The sequence below is a fragment of the Thermobia domestica genome, chromosome 6 (assembly GCF_964235325.1).
Source record: "Thermobia domestica chromosome 6, izTheDome1.hap1.1, whole genome shotgun sequence".
Lineage (NCBI taxonomy): Eukaryota > Metazoa > Arthropoda > Insecta > Zygentoma > Lepismatidae > Thermobia > Thermobia domestica.
The window spans coordinates 170,443,015-170,470,172 of NC_137459.1; the positions used below are offsets into that span (position 1 = coordinate 170,443,015).

At 34.8% G+C, this 27,158-nt stretch overlaps 1 protein-coding gene and 1 long non-coding RNA gene across 10 annotated transcripts in view; one reads left to right on the plus strand and one right to left on the minus strand.

Moving 5' to 3' along the window:
* Window positions 1-27,158, minus strand: part of Pi3K21B (phosphatidylinositol 3-kinase regulatory subunit alpha) — a 730,269-nt gene that overhangs the window by 620,333 nt on the left and 82,778 nt on the right. The gene's annotated exons all lie outside the window — the stretch shown is intronic.
* Window positions 1,903-27,158, plus strand: part of LOC145688323 (uncharacterized) — a 48,616-nt gene continuing 23,360 nt past the window's right edge. For both annotated transcript variants that reach the window (XR_014131872.1, XR_014131873.1), the window contains exon 1: window positions 1,903-2,379. This is a non-coding gene — a long non-coding RNA (uncharacterized LOC145688323). The remainder of the gene's footprint in view (window positions 2,380-27,158) is intronic.

Consider the following 27,158-nt stretch of genomic DNA (forward strand, 5'->3'; position numbering starts at 1 on the left):
TCCACTTGTATTTGAACACTAGAAACATGCAAACGTTTATTAAATAACTGTAAAAGTTCATTAATTAATATGATATTGACTGTTGTGTTTACATTTAATAATACTAAAATTAAATTTTACTCTTATTTACTTACTACTTTTTAAATCATGCTGATACTAAAAGACTGTTTCCCAAGCATTTTTCTTTTTGTACGTTAATGGAGGAAATTAACTGGTAATTAAATATTACTACAAATCTTGAACGTGCCTTTCAAGTAAAAAAAAAAAAAAAAAAAAAAGCATAGGGTTCCATTTTTTCTGTTTGTGTCTTTGTACAGTCAAGAAAGTTACTCAGAAAAGTGTATTTATGGGTTTTGAGAAAATGAAAAATCTAAATAAATACTCAATTTTCAGATCTAGACTTTTAAAAATTTGGATCCCTACCCATTTTGTTAGTGGATTGTGCTGATAATTTACTGTTGTTCCTTAATATCCGAAATATGAATACTGAAGAACAACATTCTATTGTCAGCACAAGTCACTAACGAAATGAGTAAAAATCTTTAAACGTATGTTGTATGACGTTTACACTATTTAAGATAATCAAATGGGTTTAGTTAGAAAAACAAAAATAACACTGTATTGAGGTTGCAGTGAAGTTAATAGAAACTTTTCCTTACATATCCAAAGAAGTGGTACAAAAGGACAGTCTGAGATGAAGATATATACTTTCACTGATATGAATCACTTTCAAGATAACAACATTAATAAAATATACCCACCGTGAGGAAGAGCTGGTCAGCACAAAAAAATAATGAAAATATGTTATATTGTTGTAATTGCCAAAAAAAAAAGAAATGAATTAATGATTTTTATATAACTAAAATCTTGTGCAAAAACAAGGGACACACAAATAAATGTTTATTTTTTAAAAAAAAGTCATAAATATAAATATCGGGCAACATTTTAATGTCTTTGTCTTTTGCGAATTTAAGACTGTTTTAGCCTCCCCCGTTCAAGGGTGACATCTTACCGCGAGATGAGTACTACTCATTCGGGGAGTACTATGAACTCAATTGCCATCTGAGAATAGGAGAGGCAAACAGAATAAAGAGCATGAAAAAAAAAAAAAAAAAAAAAACATACCAACGAAAGCTATAAAAATTATTATTTCCATGTGGTGTTCATTAAAAGTAAGTTTATTAAACTGATACTGACTGGTGGGTTCAAATTTAATAATGCTAATATTAAATTTTATTTTATTTACTTAAGATTTTCATGAAATGAAATCTTTCAGTTTAACGTCCCATGATTATGCACTTCAGGCTAAGGGAGATGATGATTAAGGCAAGTAAGTGATGAAGAAAGAATTCGTGGAATGAGAATGTGAGAGAAAAGGGATACCTAGAAAAGAAACCCACGGACACGACTTTGTCCGCCACACTTATTTGGCCGGGAATCGAACCAGGGACCCCACAATTATTACTTTTATAATTATGCTAGTATTAGAAAACTTTTCCCAAGCATTTATAATTTCGTACGTTAATGGGGAAAAATAAATTTCACTGGACTGAGTCTCATAATCTAGTTCTCCACATATTCAGAAAGTGTGATACTGTTAACTCACGAATTTTAAACTATCCATTTTTAAAAGGCTCAGGCATAAAATTGGGGAAATGACACATTTACAATTACATGGTGTTCACTCTCGACTAGAATTTCGGAAACGCAATGACAATCAAACTAGAGACCAGCTTTATAATCTGCACCTACAATGAATACAAATATTAATGCTAGATATGTATGTGTAATTAAAGGTTATACTGCAGGACTAAACAACAACAACATATTTTGATGAAAAATCACTATTTTTGACTTTTCGAAACCTATTTATCAATGTTTAAATCTTATTGGCTGGTTATTTGTAAAATCTTATTTTAAAATGTGTGTAAACGAACTTCGTTATAGCAATTTCAATTATCTAGTTAACGTATGCAATAAAATGCTTCAGTGCAGCTTAAGGAGCTAAACTGACGCATGATTACAAATATTCATTTGGATTAACTTTGGTATACGTCTATTATTTAGGTTAGCACTATTTATAGTCTCAAGGTAACATCTGCACCATTCAGAAAGTTTTAACTAATATCAAGAAAAGTTTCAGAATAATTCTGTGGAAGTTCAAATATTGTTCAACTATTGTTTGTAATAATATTGAGGTATATATATATATATATACTAACAGAAGAATCTTTTGTTTTTAGATACTTCTATATCACAACGATGGATGCCATGTGATCTAAAGAGTTTCCTGGAGAAGCTTTAAACAAATGTCACTCAAGAAGATGGGAGATCTCATTGAAAACTTCGTTAACTACTAAATAACAACGGTCAGTCCAAGTGAGTGTCTCAGTTTAATTATATTATTAATTATTTATTCCGTTCGACAATTAGTTAAATTTGTATTCATTAGTAGAGTAATTCGACTTTCTTTCTCAACAATACGGATAATAATAAATACATAAGTTATATTATCTCTTAGTACAAGTGCTCATTATTTAAAGAAAGAAAAAAAACTGATCTATTTTACCAATAACATGTCACCTAGTAATGACAGAAAAACTCTTCTAGCATCCGTTACAGAACTTTCTTTCTGTGTAGTGGGAGAAAAAATTACTCACTGATAGGTAATACAAGGAGCATATAGCTACCAAAACAGCTAAACGGTTACAAATATTTGTTTTTGCTTAACCCCTAGTAAATAAAATGGCACAGAAATAAAATTATGCTAGTGAGTTTCTGTGCTACGATATTCGTAATCAGTAATGAAATTGACAATAACACAATACAATACTTCCAAATTCGGAGAAAAATCGTTATTACTACAAGACGAAAATTACTTACGATCATATTGCCGCATCTCACAAATAAGTTCATACTATCTCCATTTACGTTTTTCTGTTACCCCTAGAAAGAATTGGTCAAGTTTGTGTAGTTTTTCATCACATTTGTCAACTGGTTCCGACATTATTAACAATCAAAATACGTACGCGGTGAGTATGTACTTTTGCTATCAAATTGCAAGAAATAAAATGCTTGCAGCTGAAGAAGGAATGCAACACGTATTTTCCTAACTATCGATATTGTAGTCTCTAATAGCTATTTTATAAAGTAGAAATAAATCTCAACTTTCACGCCTTTCTGATACTATAGGATGAAATCACAGAGCAAAAAAATGTTGTTATTAACACTAATATTTGATCTAAGAACTTCAAAAATTGCAGATTTTTGACGGTTCTTTCGCCTCCCATTCAATGATGATTTCCCACTGGGATGAGTACTATCTATTGCAAGGGTACTATGAACTTAACTACCATTTGAGAATAAAATATGCAAGAACAAAACACAATGCACTAATTTTTCCGTTTGCTCCATTATGGAATTTTCGAGCAACAATATAGAACAATTTAAATATTTTGATGAATTCTGATTATGGAAGTATCGAATAATTCGAAATTACCTAAATTTTGCGATGCTACTTTTAAATTTATTATTTTTATTTTCAGTAATAAATAGTCATAAACACCAATAATTATATCTATCTGCATATCTTTATGTTTACTGTTTCCTGATCGTGTTTTTGCCTTCTATTCAATGATGATTTTTCACCGGGATGAGTACTACCCATTGAAAGAGTACTATGAACTTAATTACTATCTGAGAATAGGAGAGGCAAACAAAAAAAAAAATAGCAAGGAAAAAAAACACCAATGAAAGTTATAAAAAACATTACTTGCATTGTGTCAATAAAAGAAAGTTTATTAAAATACTGATGTTAAATTTTACTCTATTGACTTAACTAACTCACTATATGTATAGCCTATGGAACCCACAGGTTCAATACTGCATTCACAAAAGCTCTCCATTGATTTCTGTCCTTAATCAATTGGATCCAGTTTCTACTCTGTATTCCTATTTCTGCGAAATCCATCTTATTATTGTTCTCCCATCTACATCTAGTTCTTCTTAATGGTCCGACTGAGTTTCCAGTTACAATTATGAAAGTGTTTCTACTTTCTTCCATTCTGGCTACATAACCTGCTCACCTGAGTCTCCTACACTTAATGACCCCAACAATGTTAAGAAAACCGTATAAATTATGCAGTTCCTTATGGACTTTCCACCATTCCCCATTCCCGTCCAACTTGAGTTCAAATATTCGCCTTAGGATTTTATTTTCCAGTACTTTCAGAGTGCGTTCTTCCTTTAATATAAGCGACCATGTTTCGCAACCGTACAGTACAAGAGGCATAATTATCGTTTCACATATTATAAGTTCCAAATTATTCGACAGGATTCGCGATATGGTTTTGTTCTGTTAATGCTGATCCCAGATTCTATTTCTTACTATTTTTGAAATCATGCAAGCATTAGAAAACTTTTTCCAAGGGTTATTACTTTTGTAGTTAATGATCAAAATTTGTTCCTCATCGAGTCTCATGGTCTGAATTCTCCGCATATTCAGAAAGTTTTGCTGAATTGCTGTCCCACGGATTTGAACTTATCCGGTTTCAAACATGCTCAAGTACTCGATCGAAAACGCGTACAAGCTTTTTCAGGCCAGCATCCTGAGTGAGATTTTCCTCCTCACTTACACCAGGCTACTGCCGCGTTGGTCCCAGGCCGCTTTCTTCCTTCCTTTTTCTCGGACAGTGTGATCGCCGAGGGACGTCATTCCTCTTACATGATAGGCTAATATGGCCACAGATTTGCTTTCGACCACAATTTCTGAAACGCACTGACAATCAAACTCGAGACTAGCTTTGCAACCTTCACCTACAATGAACACCAATGCTAATGCTAGATATGAATTTGTAAAATATTTTATACGTTGTGTGTGTGTGTGTGAGAGAGAGAGAGAGAGGGAGGGGGAGGAAACACTACATTTAGCTTATGGAAACCTATTTATCAATATTTAAGTCTTACTTGCTGGTTATTTGTAAAATCTTATTTTAAAATGTGTGTAAACGAACTTTGTTACACCAATTTCAATGATTTTTATTAAATAAACTAACGTATGCAACAAAATCCTTCGGTTTATGTTAAGGAACTAAACTGACGCATGATTATAAATACTCATTTGAATTAATCTTCTTAATATGTCTGCTATTTAGTACCTGACGATACTTTCAATGGAAACTCCCATCTTCTTCAGCGACGTTTCCTTAAATCTTCTCCAGGAAACTCATCAAATCGCATGGCATCTATCGTTGTGGTATAGATGCATGGGTGTGTCTGGCGAGGGAGACAAAGGGGACGCGTCCACCTCTTCCAAATCTTATGTAGGGGAGGTAATGGATGAACGATAAAAGTATTTATATGGAATAAGTAAAAGAATAGAAAGAATGGATGAACGTTTTATATCTGTTATTAAATAGTACTATTATTTTGTATAAACTACATATTGTGCTTATATAAAACTTTTGAGTGCTGTGGTATGACAGAAGTAAAACGAAATAGAAAAAAATTAAAATTAATTGGTAGTATTAAAGCATGTAACTGCTATGTCAAGACAAAGCTACCTAAGTTATCTACCCTATTCCTTTACTTCTTCCTTATAAACACCATCAGGCTTCATATATTTCCTTCCAACAAAAAATTTTGGGAAGAAGGACGCGTTTCCCTGTCCTCGCCACCTTCACAAACGCATGTGTAATTACTTAAGTTACCTAAAGGCTTTTGTGTATGGAAACTTCTACATTAGTTGTAGCAAGTGACCTACTAGAATTGTAGAAAATTATTATGAACGCCAGTTGTAAAAAGTGACCAGACTTTCTTATTATGTGCAGACTGCAATGGAATACCACTGAAATATATAACCAGGGAAGAAGATAACAAGGTTGATACTGCAATGCTTAAAGATGAGGAAGTAAAAACAAATTTGTTAAAAACTTCTTCGAACTTTGTGAGTAAAGGTATGGTACCATAAAGGTAGCACAATTACAAAACGTGTGTTATAGAAGAAACTTTGAAAAACGAGGGAAAGAAAACAATAGCAAGAAAGTTACACTGAAGAATGTAAAACAGTGTATAAAAATTTTAACTGCGAATTGGGAATGGAAATCGACGAAGACAGGGGGAAATATACAACAGACATAAATAATATAATAGAATAGAGAAATTTGAATAATATATATTGAGGTAAATTCAATGGAAATAGAAAGGTAGCAAGGGAAAAGGACTACGACAATAAGGATGCAAATGAGTCTTTAACGAGAGAAATACAGCTTAAGACAGGTGGAAATGATATATTGAGTTGTATGACAAACTGTATTTTGGGCATTAGGAAAGAAAACGAAGTAAATAAAAATGGCAAAGAAACTGCGATACTAAGAGTCAAGTTCAAGAATATATTGCGAAATGCAGAACGAAAATTTATATAGAATATACCTATTACGTTTTCTAAGAATATAAAAGAAAAGAAAAAATAAATATTAGATATTTGTAATGAAATGACGAGAGTCGTCAAAGGACTTCTTGTAGAGAGCTAAGATTGCATTAACTATTAAAAAAAAAAAAAAAAAGACGACTATAGAACTAGGCTACATTGGTGCAAATACTTTAAAAACACAATAGGAATTTGCTGATCTGGTCCTAATTTAGAACACGAAGGAGGCGATGATAGTTGGTACTGTTCCCAACATGGCACTCATGCCACATTCTGAACATGTCACGAAACGTACAGTACTTCTCTCGTAGAACGTGTAATTTCCACAAGCAGCCTCAAAAATGTTTGAATGAATGAATACTCGGTCGGTCAGATGCTGTAGACTATCTATCAGGGAAATAGTCACTGTCGGAGTAGGCTGGTGGTCAGATGCTGTTTCATCATGCCCCACTCGTGCTCAATAATACTTAGTTGCGAAGACCAGACTACATTGAAAGGCCAGGAAGAGCACTCTTGCTTCACCTGGAGGTATGGAGACGTCCAATATGCTGCTCAAAGATGAGGTCCCAGAAAGTGTGCAGGTAAGATCGGAGGACAGGACAGACAACATCAGGAATCCACGATGTACTTAGTCGTACTCCTCTGAAAGAAAACAAAGGGACCGGAATATGTAATTCATTTCCCTCTTTCTCATCAAACACGAAGTCAAATATGGGTGCTATAAGATGAATGAGAACACGTTGGAATTTCCCTACTCGCAGCAAGTTTACATACACGCGAAAGACCGTCTCTGTCTAAAACAGAAAGTACTTTCATTATTGAATACCACCACCTTCCATTCGCCTTGGCACTTCAGTCTCTCCCGATAACATTGAAAACGTTCTTGGCGTGAACATAGGTGTAAGGAGTAATCGTGCAAAAGGAATGCGGATTGTGTAGTTCTACCTTGAACAGTAGTTTATTGTTAGTGCTCTCACTGTGTTTCGAGTTCGAAGAACCACGATGTCTCTTGATTACATAAGCGATCGCTGTCCTACTAGTTAGAATGGTCCGAATGATTCGATCTACATACATACATTCTGTGATAAGAATTTCCATCGAATTCTGCGATGCACTGTATACTAAGTGATCTAAAATACTTTTCCGCCAGTGTCTTAGTTTCAAATCACAGACAGAAAAAATTCAGCTTCGAATATGAAAGAGATTTTTACGAAGTGAGGAAGTTGAACAGTATCGGGTTGAAAGAGACAGCACAAAGATTCAATTAGCTTCTAATGAATGTAGACTGAAAGAGTTTTCAGGCAGAATTTAGGAGGTGTGTGTAATATTCTTTGATATAAGAAAAAAGAAAAAAAAAAGGCTATTAACCGCTTTAACTACGTAGTCTGAAGAATGAAATGAAATGAAAGATCAGACTCGAAAAAAACTTACATATGAACAAACCAGTAAGAATTGGAATACAATAAATTATATTAGACAGTAAAGTTGAAGGAAGTGTTCGACAAAATTTTGTCTTTGTGACATTATTTATTGCGTAGAAGAATAGCAAAAAAGAGTTAAATGGGGAACATGCTAATTTGATAGGAACTAGGACTAGTATATTTGCTTCTCAAATTATGTGGCTGTTGTTGCGGAATCTCAATCAGAAAATAACATGATCTCAGAAAAGATAAATATAAGCCTCGAAAATAATTTGAGATGAAAGTAAATATGAGAAAGGTTATACCAGTGGTGGCTGAAATTATTGAGATTGTGACAATAAAGAAGTCTGAGCAAAGAAATTAGAAGAAATGTTCGACAAAATTCGAAGAGATGTTCCTAGATAGCAGACCAGTTTTCTACCTAGGAAATAATATTAACAAAGATATGAAATTAAACGATAAATAGAAAGCGAAATGGTGGAATATATTATTTTGGTGATGATGAGAAGTATACTCCGTAGGTCACTGAATAAAGAGGTGTAACAAAGAATAAATAATGAATATTGTAATGTACAGAGCAGAAACATGAACACTACGAAAAGACGACAAAAAATGTTATATTCTACTGTATGTTGAGGTGAATGAAAAAATTTAGTTGGTTGAAACGGTAAACTAATGAGAGGCATTAATAATAATAATAATAGGGTTAAAAGAATAACTAACTAACTAACTAACTAACTCTATGGCCTATGGAACCCGGAGGTTCAATGCCGCGTTCACAAAAGCTCTCCACTGACTTCTATCCTTAGCCAACTGGATCCAGTTTCTACTTTGTGTTCCAATTTCTGCGAGATCCATTTTAATATTGTCCTCCCATCTGCGTCTAGGTCTTCCTACTGGTCGTTTTCCGATTGGTCTTCCAGTCAAGACTTTGAAAGCATTTCTACTTTCTTCCATTCTAACTATATAACCCGCCCACCTAAGCCTCCTAGACTTGACGACCCTAATAATGTTGGGTAAACCGTATAAATTATGTAGTTCCTCGTTATGAAGTTTCCGCCATTCCCCATTCCCGTTCCTTTTGGGTCCGAATATTCGTCTCAGGATCTTGTTCTCGAATACTTTCAGTCTATGTTCTTCCCTCAGAGTATGCGACCATGTTTCGCAACTTCACAGGGTTAAAAGAATATAATGTGAAATAATTAAAAATAAATTAGGACATTGTTGGAGAATAAATTTTACTCTTTGGTGGTGTGATAGAAGGTATAATTGAAGGAAAATAAAGAAGTTAGAGAAATATGGAGTTAGTACATACTGTTAGTAGTATAGTTCCTAGCAGAAGAAGACGAAAGTCAAGACGAAGTTCCCTTGGAATCTTAGTATGGATCTCGTAAATATGTAGCAAGCGACTTGCAAGCCATAAAAGAAAATTACGATTAGTTGTTCTGGTAGAGGTAGAAACTGGATCCCGCTATCTCTAAGTATTTTTCCATTTACCTGAAGATATTGACGCAAATGTAGCTCGGGTCTACTAGTATTTTTTTTTTTCTTTCTTGTCGTCCCCCTCAATTTTTACATGCCAGAGACGCTTATGTATAAAAATACACCAACATTATCACTAACAAAAAATTAAACTCTTTTTCAACTACTACAGATCCAATCTGATTCTAGTCTTGATATTACTCAAAACTTTGCTGAATATTGAAGATGTGGGTGATAATACTCAAGATACGATTATCACTTGGGACTGTGAACAGTGCTAGTCTTCTACTTGTGAATAATTTGTTGGCACACTTTCAAGTAATACTTTTACGAAACAACTATTGGAATTCTTAGGCAATAAGTTCTAAGTTGGAGGTTGTGATATGTCAGTAGTATAGCTCTCATCACTGGTGCGTGCGGTCCCTGCTTTAATCCCATCCTGTGCCAAGTGAACTTCATGGTGAACAAACACCGTGTGCGTGGGTTTCCTCGGGGTTCTCCTATTTCCCCTCACTTTCTTCATTACCCTCTCCCTTACTTCAATGCATAGTCTTCGGATGTTAAAGGAATTACCCGTACTAGTGCGTAGAATTCTGTGAACTGAGGAAAATTTAAGCTGTTTCCTGGCAAATAACAAGAAAAAAGTTAAAAAAAGAGTACTTTTCTAGCCCGTAGGCTATGTTTGTGTCAAGTTGTGACAGGTTTAATTTCAGTAAGCTATTGCACTGAAATAGTAAATATGTGTTGAAATAAAGTTGTGCTAAAAGAAATATGTGTTACATCACTCTACCCATAGACCTCATACATATATTTGACGTTCGAGATGACAGTCTATTATTGTGTTCCATTTCTTGTCTTTGTTACCTCTATCAAGATTCAGACTTTGACTTTTTGTCTTTATAAAAGCGATTCATAAATATTCCTCTCAATGAACGAATTCGTTCTTTCCAGGATTTTAATATCGTTGATTTTGTATTTAAACTCATATATATGATACGAAAAATCTAAAGATGGGGTCAACTTGTTTAATGTGTCTTGAATGCTCTTCAACCCTAGCGTATAATCCCTGTTTGTCATTCATACCTATGTAGAATTGTTTGCAAATACATAATGATTTTATATATAAATTACCTGGTGACTTTATTCAGACATTAAAACCTGACTTGTTTGCTATTCTCTGTAATCTGTGGGATAGACCTGGCGACAGTTTTTTTTTTTTTTTTTTCAAATCCGTTTTTCGATAATAATAGTGTTGAAAGAATTGTTAAAATATTACCTTTAATGTGGTCATTTAAAGCCTGATTTCTCCATTTAATTACAGTATCTAAATAAAAGCAATTCTTATTTAATCAATAATAATTTCAGACTACTCGGCTAGTTCCGGTTTTTCCGAAATTTTTGAGCACTCGTAAGAAAAAGATTTTGAAAATAGTGGCTTTGGTCAAATAAAAGCGTGCTAATTTTTGATGTATGTAATAACAGAGAAGTTTGATGTAATAAGGGCGTAAGCGAGTTTACGTCCTTTTTGCATCAAACGCATTTGTGGCTTTTGCAATGCTTGTTTAGCCTCCTGGTAACACTTCAATTCAATATCGGAATAAAATGCTGCATATCAGATTGTTTTATGTAAGAAAAAATCACTACTTAAATTTTCAAGACCGTTTTTCTCCAACTACATGTTTTAGACTTACGCTCATATTGCATTCGCGTTCTGAAATAAATGTTAGGCATGCTAAAGAACTTGCTGAGGTCATTAAGATGATCTGATAAATCGTTATCCTTCCTGTACATTATATCACGTATAAAATGGCAATATCTAAAATAATTGAAACTTACTTCTTTTTTCGGATTTCAGTTTTAAAACTAGCACACAGCGATATTGGCGGATAGTAGAGATAAAGAACTTCGCATAGCAACAAATCCATTTATTTGTCCGTTAATTTTGTCACCAAATACGAAATAATTATTTGAGCCATAATTTTTTGCTTCTTAACCAATTCTGTGTGTATTCATTTGCTAAACTGAAAGACAATGAATTGTTCATGTCAGTTAGGATTGTTATTTATAAAAACAAGACATCATAGACTCAATCTCGATAAAAGGAACTTGCTCAAAACACATTTATAATTTCTGCGCAACAGTTTACTAAAACTAAGGGTATGCACACATTTTTTTTTTTTTTTTTTTTTTTTTTTTACAAGCTCATTTATTAGCAAATGATCTTACGTAGCAGTACAGAGAACTTATTCCACAAAAATTACAATTACTGCCTTCTGTAAAACCAACTCGTGAAATTGCCAACAAATTGTATCGTGTGAAAAATGAAAGAATAGATTATTCGTTAATACATACTTACGACAAGCAAAAACAGTAGAAAATCTATTGAATGCATCGCGTTCTTCAACAGTAGAAGTTTGGCACTGTTTATAATATCACAGTGAATCACAGCGATAACCGTATAGTACGAGGTGCATGTTAAATAAGTGGACCGATGTATGTATATATATATGTACAGGGGCGGATCCAGGATATGATCAAGGGAGGGGCTAAACCATATTTTGCCGATTTATCCAGTGTAAAGCAGGATTGAAGCCCATTTTATCCAGTGTATACCTGAGCGTCAACGGGAGGGGGGGGCTATAGCCCCTCCCTTGGATCCGCCACTATATATATATATATATATATATATATATATATATATATATATATATATATATATATATATATATATATATTATGATTGATATACAAGTACATATCGTGGCTATTTTTCGACGTAGTCATCATGAGCCTCCACACGTTTCTTGTAGCGAGGCACAAGCATTCGTATATCATCTATGTAAAAAGGTATCTTCTGAGAGCACAGCCAGTCCAGAACTGATATTTTGACCACTTTACTGTCGGTGAAGCGTTTCGATGAAGCCACTTTTTCAGGTGAAGAAAGAAGAAATCACTGGGGGCAAGGTCGAGGCTGCAAGGGGGGGGGGGGGGGTTGACGATAGTTGCCATCGAAAACCTTGAATTTTCCCAACAGTACGAGCAGCTATGTCTAAGCAAGCATAGCATTCCTTTCCCTCAATCTTGGATGGCACCTCGCAAATTATTCAGTGTTTGGCAATGCGTATCTGCAGTAACTGTTTGTCCTGGTTCCAAGAATTTACAAGAATCACATGCTTTTCGTCCTAAAGCATGGCTGCCATGACTTTGTGAACTGCTGGTGTTTGTTTGAATTTCCTCGCTTTAGAAGAAATATAGTGCCGCTATTGCAGTGACTGCTGGTTCGACTCCCCAGTGGCGTACGACATCCATGTTTCATCTCCGACACACTGTAAGAAAAAATGTCATCCCCATCCTCCTCCCAGCGGGATATAAAACCACGTGCAGCTGTCATTCTTTGCTCTTTGTGAGCATCTTTCAGCATTTTTGGCACCCATCTTCCACAAAGTTCGTAATAACTATGTTTATCAGTCGCAATTCGTTGCGCTGTTTTCTCTCTAACACTTCTGGAAATTCTCCGGTGAGTTCATACGCGCCACCATTATCTTCGTCTGAACACTAGGCCTTCCGCTACGCTCATCGTCATGAACACTTGAACGCGCTTTCCGAAATACTTTCCAACATTGCCTGACCTTTATTATTTTATTCATTACTGAGGTCCGTAAATGACACAAATTTCGATAGATGTGAGCTGCATTCTGTCCTTCATCGTTTCGAAATTGTATGACAGATGATACTTCATATTTGGCGAGATTAGATTACGGCAAGCATTTCACCTTACTGCTACTCGCACGTACCCAACTCCACTCGGACGAGTCTCTTTCTGTTGCAAGCACAACCCAGCTTTTTTTTTTTTTTTTTTTTTTAACACTTTGAGTAATATCGAGGAAAGTTTGAAATTGGTTGTGTGAAAGTCTAAAAGGAGTTCAACTTTTTGTCACTAATAATATAGAAGTATTAGTCGAATCAAATTACATCAAAAACGGGCCAAACCTACACATTTAGAGCAAAAAGATGGGACCTTCTGGAATTTGTTCGTGATCTCTTTCTCATCAGCTTCCAGAAAATCCCAAAAAATCCAGTTGCGCGTTTTCCGCCATTTTGAATAAATAGTCTGCAATCTTGGATTTCTCACATGCACTTAGTTTATGCCACATAACTTCTAAACTAATTAACGTAGAAGGATCATTTTTCTTTATTATACTTCTAATATTATAGGCAATGTAATAAGTTATTATCACTTTTCTCCGAGTAACCATTTTTGTATAACTTCAGGATAAAGTGAAAAATTGTGATCTGTATTAGGGGACATATTCTTTTTATTGACTCATACAACTTAACAGAGTAGAAATGTGAAAAAAGTGATCGAATAAAAGTTGTTGGAAATTTCATAAGCTTTAAAATGATGTATATATTGTCACTATATACAATGTCAGAGATGCGGAATAAAGCTTCAAACGTTATCGGACTGCGCACAATTTCTGTAGAATCATATGAATGAATCATTTAACATGAAGAAAAAGAAAGACTATTTAGTGATTTGAGACGGCTTTTTATTGCAATTTTCGGTAAATATCAACAAGTTTGGAAGTCCGGCTAGTTTAATAAATAGTTTGTAAACCGTGGCATCGGCAGGGAGTGCGCGAGAACTCTGAAAGTAGTCTTTCGCACTGTCTTTCTGTATGTAAGTCTACGTGTTCATTGAAATTAGCGTTTGAGATAAACGTTTCAAAAAGAAGATGAAATAAATCTATTGAAATATGTTTTACTGAGGTTGCTATCCTGAAGAAAAAAAAAAGCAGTTGCGGGTTTTCCATCTTTTTGAATAAATAACCCTAGTTCAGTGCAATTACGACAAAAATCGATCAAACTTTTTTTTTTTTTTTTTTTTTTTTTAAAGATTAAATCTGTTAGAATATGTTATATGTATTGATATTATACTAAAACATTCCCAAAACTCTTGCTGTTGGTTTTCCAAATTTTTGCGGCAAATTATATGAGCATATTGCATAGTGTTGTGAGGTTTATCACAAAACACTATGGTACATAAATTATTATATTTGATGGTTATGATGGTGGACCTAGCGTAAAGGATATAAACCACTGGACATGAGCAAAGAAACCATGAATACGCGTAATCTTTGAGGATAACATCCACGTTGTTCGTTTATCTCAACAGGAATATCTTTCTAACACAATGAACAAATCCGAATTGATAGCACTTCTGACGAAATATCTCGAGAAATCTGGTTGTACCGTATATCAATCACCTGGAGATGCTCCCACATTAGTTGTGTTAATAGCAACAAATCTTGCAAAGTCTGGCTCGTCAGTAATAGTGGGAGAAGATTCAGATATTTTGGTTCTGATGGTAGCACTCGCAACAGCTGAGACTTACATGTTTATTCCTGGCTCGAAGCCACCATATAAGATATACAGCAGTACCAAACTTCAGAGAGCATTGGGCGATATGGTGAACTGCATTTTTTTTCTGCATGCCTTCATTGGTTGTGATACAATTTCTGCTCCACAAAGTAAAGAGAAGAAAGTCGCGTACAAAATACTGGGAAAAAATGAAGAACTGCGTTGAGAAATGGATGTTTTCAACAACCTCTGCTGATGATGTGGATGTGGCAGCTGCTCGAGAAAAAATATTCTTAGCGTTATATAGAGTAGACTAGAAGTGAAAGAAATCAACCACTTCCGCTTTTAACGTTGATCGCTGTAGTGAAAAAAAATGTAATATGTAGCGACAAGCGGTTTCATGCAATCAATTACGCACCTCAAGAATACGTTCCATATTCACTCTGATATCTCTCCTAAAAGCTGAAATGATAGAAATCTGCTACCAATTCCTGTTTCAGAAAATATCACGTCACACAAACCAAACTCCTGTACGTACTATACACATGACACTGCTACTTCTAGGTAGTACAGTAAAACCTAGGAAGTTCACTACTTTTGTAAACTGTCTTGTTGGTTAATCCGACCTCATATTTGAGAAATTCTGTATACGTGTAGATATATTCTTGATATTGTCTCAGCAGTTCTTATACAAACCAAACTAAATGACTTAAGGTTACTGTTCCCTCCCCATTCTCCGAGCACTTCGCCTTTTCGCCACCAGTTGCTCACTTTTTCATTTAGCAATCACTGCTGGCACCTCTGCTGGGAAGAACTGAAAGATCGTAGCGCTCAGTTTGAATATGTCCAGGATATCCACACTTAAAGTGGACGGGGAGAGGAATCCAACAGTTTTTTTCTTTTTTTTTTTTTTTTTTTTTCGTGCTCCTGCAGTCAGTCAGAGTCTATTTTTACAAGCCGCAGGGCGAAACCTCAACCATTGACAGGTAACATAATTCTTTTTGCAGGTAGGAATAAAGTTTTTGTACGAAAAACGGGAATTAGGTTGCAGAGAACGTCATTCGCATTGCGTTGACAAATTTTCTTTCGTCCGTTTATCACATGAAGCTCTTCATTATTATAATTATTATTATTATTACCAGAATATGAAGTTTAAAAAAATGGATCTTTGTATACAGAAAACAAACAAACAATACTAATATTTTCTTACATATCAGCAGGGTTGGCAAAAACCATGGTTTTTATTGAAAAAAACAAAAAAAAACAGATTTTTTTGTTTAAACTTTTTTTTTTGGTTTAAACCAGTTTTTTTTTTTTGTTTGTTTGTTTGTTTAAATAATTTACTCCGTGTATTTATATTAGATATGGACAGAAATTAGTTTGTTTCGTCTTGGTGTTATTATGAAACAACAAGGTTATGCTGGAAGGGGTCACATAAGCTTAAAGCAGAATCCAAACCGTTTCTCGGCTTACATCCAAAAGAAATTGTCCATTTGGACACGAAACCAGGACTAATTGGTCACAAATGCGATTGCCAACTCACACACGAAGGACTCCTGATAAAAATACGTTGTACTGATCTTTACATAGGCCTACTTGTTAAAATAATGTCAAGAGTCATTTCAGAAGGACAAAAAGATAAACAGTTACACAAGTAAAAACATTATACAAAATTATACACAAATCGGGAAATTCCCGCCTTAGCCAGTGGGTAAATCCTGATTACTTTAAATGTATTTGTATGTAAAATTTTAAGGTCAACGTATCATAATCACTACGCTAAAACTGAGGTATTAAATTACAGACTTGGTATGTAGATATCATTCAATAAAATAAAAACCAAGTCAAATCCAAGCTGATGTTGGAAGCTACGTAGGCAGTTGATAAATTCTGCCAATTTCTATCAACATATTTAAGCAACCTTGGCTTCTTTATAAAACAACAGGCATTCATTCAAGTAGAAATATATAATTTGGTTTCATTTCGTATGTTTAGGCTTAACATCCTTATGAAATACCAAAGTTATCATGGAGAAGACTTTCGCTTAGAGGGACACCTCGAATCGCTACTTGGTTTACACTTGAAAGATGGATTGTGGTTCGACCGAGAATTGAACACGGGACCCCTTGATTAAAAGGTGAAAAGTAGATAAACGTAATGCGGATGGTTTGATATGTGGAAACGTCACCATGAAGTTCACACAATTTTAAACATTTTTCGTTTTTTTTTTTTTTTTTTTTTGGTTTAAACCAGTTTTTTTTTTTTTTTTTTTTGAAAAAAACAGCTGGTTTAAACCAAGGTTTAAACCAGCCAACCCTGCATATCAGTATTATATGATTTTTTTTTCTGAAGTGTATGATACAAGAAAAATGGACAGAATGAATTTTGACTTTTCTATTTGTCGCTATCCTTCTGAGTAGAGAGAATGCTGTGGCGCAACTAAAGGGTCTACAGGCCCGCAGCATCGTGAGGACCACAACAGAAAGAGGCCCATTTCATTGTCGAAGTTAAACTTTATAATGTTAGGATGTTAAAAATTATGTGATGTTCCAACTATATCTCACTTTTACCTGTGAAGACGGTAACGCCTGAGCGATTATTTTGAAAATTAAATGCCAACAAAACTTATACTGACCAGCGAAAACATTATGACCACTCGCTACTTTTTGAACAAAATCATTGGGCTGAGATTAGAGCTATGAGGTATAACACAACTGCCCGCCAAACGTGACAAGAATCTCACTCGATTAGTCAGTGTGGTGCTTGTGCCTTGAATGGGGAAGGACGACGATATATCAGGGTGACTAAATGGCTGGGAGCTTCATTTTGGAAACAGCGCGACTTGTCAAGTTTTCGCGATCTGCCGTGCTTATGTATTTCAAAGGTGGGAAAAGGACAGTGAAACCAGCATCGAACCAAACAACAAAAAGTGGGGCGACCACACCTCATTAAAAATGTCGGATGTCGTAGACTCTCGAGGTTGGTACAGCAGAATAGACGAAAACTATAGCACAATAGAATAATAATAATAATAATAATAATAATAATAATAATGTACATTTTTTGCATATGAGCAAGTAGTGACTCACTAGATAGAACACAGAAAGTCAAAACTGTTCTTTGTAAATTTTATGTGACTCATGAATGTGGAAAGAGGGGGGTCCGTTTAACATTTTTGCGGGGAGGTCTATTCGTCCTTACTTTCGCTACCGAGATGATAATACCAATATATATATATATATATAAACACACCAGCCTTTGGCTAGCTCGGGGCTGTGTAGGGAACTGTGCAGGCTGATAGTGGTGTATTCTCATCTGGGGTATGTTCACGTGAAGTGAAATGGGTCCCCTAATATGTGTAACACAGTCTCTTACAGGTAAACGCTACCACGATATTCTGAACGACCATGTCATGTCATTTGCTCGGCTGCTACATCCAGGTGGTGACCTCATCTTGCAGCAGGACAATGCGCCGGTCCACCGCTCTAGGATTGCAGCAAACTGGTTTGATGAGCACTCCTCTGATCTGCCAATACGGTCATCGGACCTCAATCCGATCTAACACATCTGGGACGCTATGGAACGACGCCTTCGGCTGTGGAACCTCTTTCAACTAACCTGCAAGCTCTGTGGGAGACTTTGAAGCAGATATGGATTGAGATACCACAACAACATTTCAGGCGGCTCGTGGAGTCTATGCTGCTGCGGGCAGCCTCCGTTATCAAAGCGAAAGGTGGTGTTACACGCTATTAGGTAGGTATCTATAATTCAACTGGTGATCAGCGTATATTGTCTTCCTTTTTATAACTACAATACTTTTAAGTTTAGCAGTTCAATAGATGCGCAGAAGAATCTAAGCACAATTATAAAAGCTAGTACGTATAGTGAAATAGTGAAAATCATGAAACACGGTGTGATGGTATTTGCTTTAAATATGATACAAAACCCACCTCAAATAATTCCGGTAAGTATATTTTCCTTCATTTTTAGTAACTAATCCCGTGTTTAAATCACCATTTTTATTTTTTTCCTAAATTTATATTTTCAAGCACCAATAGATAAAATTTTAAGGTACACTGAACTTTTGGTACCGCCAACGCGGAGGAAGTGATAATTTATTATATAACCTATAATATTAGAAGTATAATTAAGAAAGAATGATACATTTACGTTTATTGGCTTAGGAGCCATAAGGCAAAAACTAAGTACTGGGGAAAATTTCAAGATGGCGTGCTGCTTATTTAAAATGGCGGGAAACCAGCAACTAGAGTTTTGGGACTGTTTTAGTATAATATCAATACATATAACATATTCTAACAGATTTAATCTTATTTTTAAAAAATCTTTTTAAGTTTGATCGATTTATGTCGTAATTGCACTGAACTAGGGTTATTTATTCAAAAAGGCGGAAAACCCGCAACTGCATTTTTTGCAGCATAACAACATCAGTAAAACATATTTCAATAGATTTATTTCATCTTCTTTTTGAAATGTTTATCTCAAACACTAATTTCAATGAACACGTAGGCTTACATACATAAAGACAGTGCGAAAGTCTACTTTCAGAGTTCTCGCGCACTCCCTACTGACACCACTGTTTACGAACTATTTATTAAAGTAGCAGGATTTCCAAACCTGTTAATATCGGAAATTGCAATGAAAAGCCGTCTCAAATCACTAAATAGTCTCTCTTTTTCTCCATGTTAAATGATTCGTTCATATGTTTCTACAGAAATTGTGCGCTGTCCGATAACTCTGAAGCTTCATTGCGCATCTTTGACATTTATATAGTGACAACATATACATAATTTTAAAGCTTATGAAATTTTCAACAACTTTTATTCGATCACTTTTTTCATATTTCTACTCTGTTAAGTTGTATGAGTCAATAAAAAGAATATGTCCCCTAATACAGATCACAATTTTTCACTTTATCCTAAAGTTATGCAAAAATGGTTACTTTGGAGAAAAGTGATAATAACTTGTTACATTGCCTATAATATTAGAAGTATAACAAAGAAAGAATGATACTTCTACATTAATTAATTTAGAAGTTATGTGGCATAAAGTAAGTGCATGTGAGAAATTCAAGATTGCAGACTATTTATTCAAAATGGCGGAAAGCCCGCAACTGATTTTCTGGAAGCTAATGAAGAAGAGATCCCGAACAAATTCCAGAAGGTCCCATCTTTTTATTCTAAATGTCTACCTCAAGTCTTATTTTGACTGCACTATGTATTTATTACTGGAGTAATCGTTTTTGCTTTGATGTTTCCATACTACAGCGATGCATGACATGTACTGAGTTAGCTACAGAAGCTTTAAGCAAACCCTACTAAAGAAGATGGGAGTTCCCATTGAAAACTTCGTCAATTACTAAATATCAGGCTATACAAAGATTATACGGAAGCCCACTAAAGAACAAAAATGAAATTAAATCTTTCAGTTTAACGTCCCATGATTATGCCCTTTAGGATACGGAAGACGGATATTTAAGGCGAGTTAATGATGGAAGAGTCGGTAGAATGAGAATGTGAGAGGAAACGGGAGCACCCGAGAAAACCCACGGACACGTTGTCGTCCACTTAAACTTACTTGGCCGAAGAACGACCCAGGGACTTCATGAACCAGAGGTAAGCGCTCTACCACTGAGCCACCGTGTCCCCCGGCTAAAGAATAAACCTCGGCAAGCATCGGAAATATTTTATTTCGAGGAGTAAGGGAGCCACAACCTCTGTTTCAAGTAAATCGAATGTTACGAAATCCACGATGTTACCATAGAAACACCAGGGGTGTGGGAGAATTCCTTATTCTTTTATTTTAACCGCAGGTCAAAAATTAAAAGGGCAAAAGAACGTTTCCACTCATATTACTTCACACTAGTGGTGTATATCAAACTGAATTCATGTGTTTTGTAAAACTATTTTAAAATTTCATGTGTGTGTACTGTTTTGTGTGTTAATATGCGGGATTGTGTGGAAATATTTGTTTGAGTGACCCTTTATATTTTAATCTTTATGCCTGCACGTTCAGATATGCATTCGGTTATTCCTTTACTTTAATAATTGATTTTAAATTGTCCTGTACTTTGATTCATTAAAACTATGACCACGAGAGGTAAAATACCTTTTAAAAAGTTTGGGCGCGATACTGCGATCAGAAGTCAAAGTAGGGAAATGGTATAAAATGTCAGAGCTTCCTTTGAGAAAGAAAGAGCAAGCAGTAGTCCATTTTACCACTTGCAAAAGTATGTGGAGAAGACGTGTGATGCTTTATAAACAGAAAAAATCCGTAATAAATATTATTGGGATGTAAAGAGACTCACAGCATTGTTTTGTTCAGCTGCGAAGAAAAGACCACGAAAAGGTCATAACGAACATGTATGATTTTCAGAAAAAAAAAATATATATATATATATTCGCCGTCACATTGATGACTTATCAATGAAATATTGTACTTGCGGGAAGCTGTTACACTCCCTGCAGGAAAGTCATATATTCGATGGCGCTAGAAGAAATTTAAGAAAGATATTGAAAGATTTGGGATTCAGGTGAAAATGTACTCACACAGACAAGCTTTATTGGATGGGAACGATAATTGTCCAATAGAGATGTAGCTTTCTTCGCCAAATTATACTATGGGTTAATACGGGGCATGCAATGAATAAAATTTGAACAAGTGGATCAAAAGAAGGAACAATGAATACTCCAACAGGGAAAGGTAAGAGGCTTACTTTATTACATGCAGAAACTGTAAACGGATTCCATTCAGCGGCTAAGTTGTGTTTTACTTCCCAAAGAAATTATGATTACCATGATGAAATGACGTCAAAAAAGTTCATTGAATTCTATTTTGCCTATCATTAAAAGTAACTCGATACTAGCGTTAGAGAATGCTCTTTATCATAGCATACAGGCGAACACAGGCCCCTACAAACAATAATAGGAACCAATGTTTACAGCAAATGAATGCTTCAGGAATTACTCCAAATATGAAGCAAGCCGAACTCTTGGATGTTGTGAAGTCAAGAAAATTATACGTCATAGACGAACTTGCATTGATAAAGGATCATGAAGTACCCAGACCTCTCCCTTACCACTGCCATTTCAATGCAACTGAGATGATGTGGGCATATGTGAAGGGTTACATTACAGAAAAAAATACTATTTTTGCATTAAAGGATGTCGAAATACTGGTTAACAATGCGATAGACAAACTGAATAGTTTACTGTGGAAGAAAGTAGCGCAGCACACATGGAACATAATACAAATGCCTGGACTGAGGAGAGGATAATAGAAAACTGTGTTAACGGACTTAATATACCATTAGAAGACAGTGACAGTAGGAGTGACGACGATGAGGAAGAGGAGATGGCTTCTGTTCTGTAGATCAGATTAAGTTTTTCGTCGTGATTATTTTATTTTTATTTTTCAAAATGTATTCCTTTATATCTTACTTCGAAGCACTATCTCTATGTTCACACGACAGGACCGTAGTCAGAACATTAGGAAAGGGGGGTGGGGAGGTAGGAGTAAGATAATTTGGGGGCCTAACTTTAGCTCACTGTATATTTTTGACTGCTCATTTTGGAATATATACTTATCTAAACAAGTAACAGAAAGCTTCTGGGGACAAAGCCCCCCACTGCCAACCCCTAGCTATGATCTGTCACATGCTGGTAGTAGAAAACTTAAATTCATAATCCATGTGATAGCATATTTATATTTACAGAGTACTCTTCCCTTTCTCTCTCTGTTGAGAACGAAATGAACCGTACATCTCGCCTGTTCGAGACAAACGTGGCATCACCACCTCAAACTTCGGAAAGAAAACAAACATAGGAGGCTTGTTCCCCCATTTGGAGGCATATAGTCCAAATGAATGCTTCAGTACAATTATATTCTTCACTAGTGGGTTAAAGCTATATTAATTAATAGTCTAATTGGGTTTATTTGCTCAACAGTACGGGTAATAATACTTACATAGCTTACATTATTTTTTTGTACATATGCCTGTTATTTAAAAAAGAGAAAAAAGTATATTTTACCTATTAATGATACAAAATATTCCTATATCTGTTAAAGAATCTTTTTTTTCTGAGCAGAGGAAGAAAAATGCACAATGCTTAGCTATATAATTCAAAAAGCATATAGCTACCAAAACAGCTGTAGTGAAAACAAACGTTTAAACTTTTCCTTAATCAACACTAAATAAAATGTAATACAAAAATAAAATTATGCTGGTGATTTCCTGTGCAAGATATTCGTAATCAGTGAAGAAATTAACAATAACATAGTAGAGTGTTTCAAAATTCGGAGAATAATCCTAATTGTTTAATATTACAAGGTGATAATTACTTACATCTATTTAAATGTTTCCAGCAAAGAACGCAACGAAATGTCACTTTTTTTAGTTTGTCTAGTTTTTTTTTTTTTTAAGTTTGTTTTAACCCATTTAGGTACTGGCCTTTTTTTAGGTAAATTATCAACTTCCAGTCAAGCGGCTACAGCATCATCCTTATTTATCGTAGGATCATGGTTCATACCGTTTTTTTCATAATAGAGCAGTATTTCGAACGGTACCATTCACATTTCCCTATCATGTCCCTGAGGCGGCAAATTTTCAGAGGAATCGGCATTTTTTCTGAACTTTTTTTTTTCAAATTTTGAGCCCTTCTGGACCCCCCCCCCCCCGTGTTAACTGAAAAATGCTAAGGGGTGTACTAAATGTGTGTACAAAATTTCAAGCTTCTATCTTGAATAGTATGGGCAGGAAAAGTATTTACAAATGATTCCCACAATGCCCCAAATTACCGCAAAAGATCCTGATCTCAGGTTAAAAAAAAAAAAAAAAAATCCTGGGACATCCCAATTACCCTAGGGTCATGTTTTGTACCTCATTTTCTTCAGAATAGCCTTTCAAAAGGTACCATTCACATATCATCATCATGTATCTGAGGCGTACAAATCGCGATAAAAGGGAGTTTTGGTTAAAATATCCCTTTTTATTTTACATTTTCCCCCTCTGCACTCCATTGTGTTAACGCAGATGTGAAAAAATCTGACAAATACTACTCGGTGGACTGAATGTTTGTGCAAAATTTCAATCTTCTAGGTGCAAAAGTAAGTCCGCCAACACACACATATTATATATATATATAGGCCTAACAAAAAAATATGTTTTTAAAGTTATCACGTCATCACCCCCTATGTCTCGACGCAGAAAGGCATGAAATCATACATAAAGTGTTCTACAACGCTTCTATGCTTGGGAAAAGGGGGGGGGGGAACGAAGTAAAAGAGCTTTATTGATACTTTTTAAATCAAATAATGAAGACGCTACTTTAGTGCCTAAAAATAGGTACTAGAACCTAAAAGGGTTAAACATTGACTTGAATTATGTATGTCCCGTTCTGAGCAAGTTTACCACCAGCGTAAGTGCATACCACTACCATGTATGTTTTTTATTTTCGGAAAATTGGCCACGTTTGTGCGGTCTTCGATCACATTTGTCACCTACTTCCGACATTATTACCAAGCAAAACTCGTACGCGGTATGTACTTTTGCAATCAGTTGTAAAAAAAATAAATAAATAAATAAATAAATAAAATGTCTGCAGTTGAAGAAGGAATGTGATACGTATTTTCCAGCTGTCGACATTTTAGTGTCTAATGCACATGTCTAGTGCATGTTGAGATTCAATAAAAATGAATCTCAATATGCACATCTTCTTGAGTCTTGAAGACTAAATCAATTTGCACAGAAATTTTACTATTAGCACTAATATTTGATACACAAAATATACAGAACTCAAATTAATTTAGTATATTTAATGGTGCTTTCACCTCCAATTCAATGATGATTTCCCACTAGAATGAGTACTATCTACTGTGAGGGTACTATGAACTTAACTAATATCTGAGAATGGGAGGTACAAAGACAGTCTGAACAAATAATAAAATAATGTTTCAATTATTTTCGTTTAAGGAAACGAACTAGTAAGAATATGAAAAACGATAGAGAACCATTTAATTATTTTACTGAAATTTGGTTGAAAGTATCAAATAATCAGAAATTACCTTATGTTCTCGAAATTACCACATTTAAATAGAAAAGTGAATAGTGTGTATGTTTATATGGTTTCATTGTGTTCCAGATGCACTGAAAGTAACCAAATTCCACAAGTCTGTTTTTGTAAAACATAACACTGATAGAATGTTAAGTGATAAGGAAATAAAGCGAACACCAGTTAATTTTAGAAGCTATCATGGTTGCTAGAAGGTATATAACACTCTCATTCTTGTATTTTAGAATTCTAATTAAGGAAGCTCATTACTTTAATGTGACAATGGCACTATACTCCACAAACAAATGGCGTTTGATACGCTCAAATATCATTCTTGGCCCAAATGCACTGTTAGTATTTTTCACAGGTAGATGTGAAGGATGTCCCACTTTGAATTTGTAAAGAAATTCGCTCGGAATTGTGTTCTCCCTGGTACACTTTCACATCACCATGTTCAACAACAAATTCCTGAGTGATTGGGCATCCTAATAGTGTTCTCTGAATAAGTATGTGACGTTGTACACGTGACCTCGGTCCACTCATTGGTTTTATTTCACAGAGTGGTTTCTCCACGAGATGTAAATTGCAACATTTCAACTGCATCAACATAATATTGAATTCTGGACAGGTTTATCGCCCGCCAAACAGCACACTAATTGCATATATTTGATTTTTTTCATTGCACACATTAACTTCTTATAATAGAATCCTTTTAAAACTTAAAAAAACTGAAGCATTTAGACAAAATTATCTAATGCTCGGTATTAGTTAGTTGTAATAAAGCTAGGTATTGCAAATTTCAATATTCGGTTCAAGGATAAGTATTACAGACATCTAAATATGATGCTGGTCTTCTCTCTGTGAACAGAATCTGAAAGAACGAATCGAGTAACCATTTCGATTTTAGTTCTACCTCGACGAGCTAAATCGTCATGTAAATAACCCTTTTAATAGTTTCTCCTTTCCAAAGAAAGAAAAAGAAAGTGAGATTATTCTTAACTGATACGTTTTTTGAGTTTCTAAGCATCACAATTACAAAGTTATTTTATAAAAGACTGACTAAGTATTTCCCTGTAACGTAATGTTTAACGTACATTAAGATCACATCGTTATTTACCGTGCACAAAACACATAGCAAAATGAATTCTAGGAAGTGAGTTGACTTGCATAGGAGTTGTTCAGATATACTGAGGAAGGTGACACAGAACACTGAAACAATACATTTAAACATTATTAGGCGCAGTAAATAATATATTCACAAATTAGTAATAGGCATTTTGGGATTATATTATTCTTGTGAAATGGCTTTGGGTACAGCTCATTTCTTCGTTTGTGTGACTAGTAGACTCTCTCTGCTAGATCAATTTCATAACTAATAATCATGTGTCTGATTTTTTTTTTTTTTTTTTTTTTTTTTTTTTTGTGAGGACAAACTCGAGTCAGGTTTTCTCGATAGTGTAGGGGTCAGTCAATATTGGGTTCGAAATAACGACCAGTAAGCTACTGATTTGTATAATGAATAGCGAATCTGGAAAGCTGAGTAATGCTTGTTAGGTAATTAACGTACTCAAAGTTCTGAGGTGAAAGAACTTCCTTTGTTATGTTAAATACACGGCTGTCATTTAATATTTTTCGTTTCTATGATTACAAATTGGTAAGAGAAACTATAAATACTGTATTGAAACCAGTATCTGAAAGACAACAGTCTTCCTCAACAAATTATGTGTTGAAAATTTTCACGATATTATAAAGGGAAATAAAAATAACCTAAAAAAAAAAAACTTATAATTACATGGGCTCATGGGGGGGATAATCCAAACTAACAAAAAATTGGTCACTTACCAATGAATCCTCCCTTGGAAAGTCTAAACACTCTTTTGATATTTCAGAAACTCACAGCTGGTTCCTTCCTCAGTAGCAAGGTAAAAAGGATTAAAACCGGAAGGAGATAAAACGTTTAAAACAAGGAATACACACCACTGAATAAAAGTAACGTACAAAGTGGATCCTGAGATGAGCAGAGAAGTGAAAAAGGAATGAACTGAGTTAAAGAAAACGCGGTGTCTATGTTACGTCACTGTTGCCAGATTCAAAGTATGCAACAAAGGTAGGTACAAGTTCGATCAATGTTGCCAGTATCAAGGTTCAATGCAGTTTGTACTGTATTTATGAATAAAGAACGATTCTTTAATTTCCCGTTGTTGTTGTTTTTTTTTGAATCTATTACCTTAACTTGTTTTATGTTGTGTGAATGTTGTTTTAAATGAAGCGCCGAACCCAACATGCCTTCTACTTGTGACTTTTTTAATTGTCTAACATGTTCCTTAACACGCGTTAATATTGCATTTCGTTTGGCCAATATATGAGTCACATTCGCATTGGACGCGGTAAATACCTGGC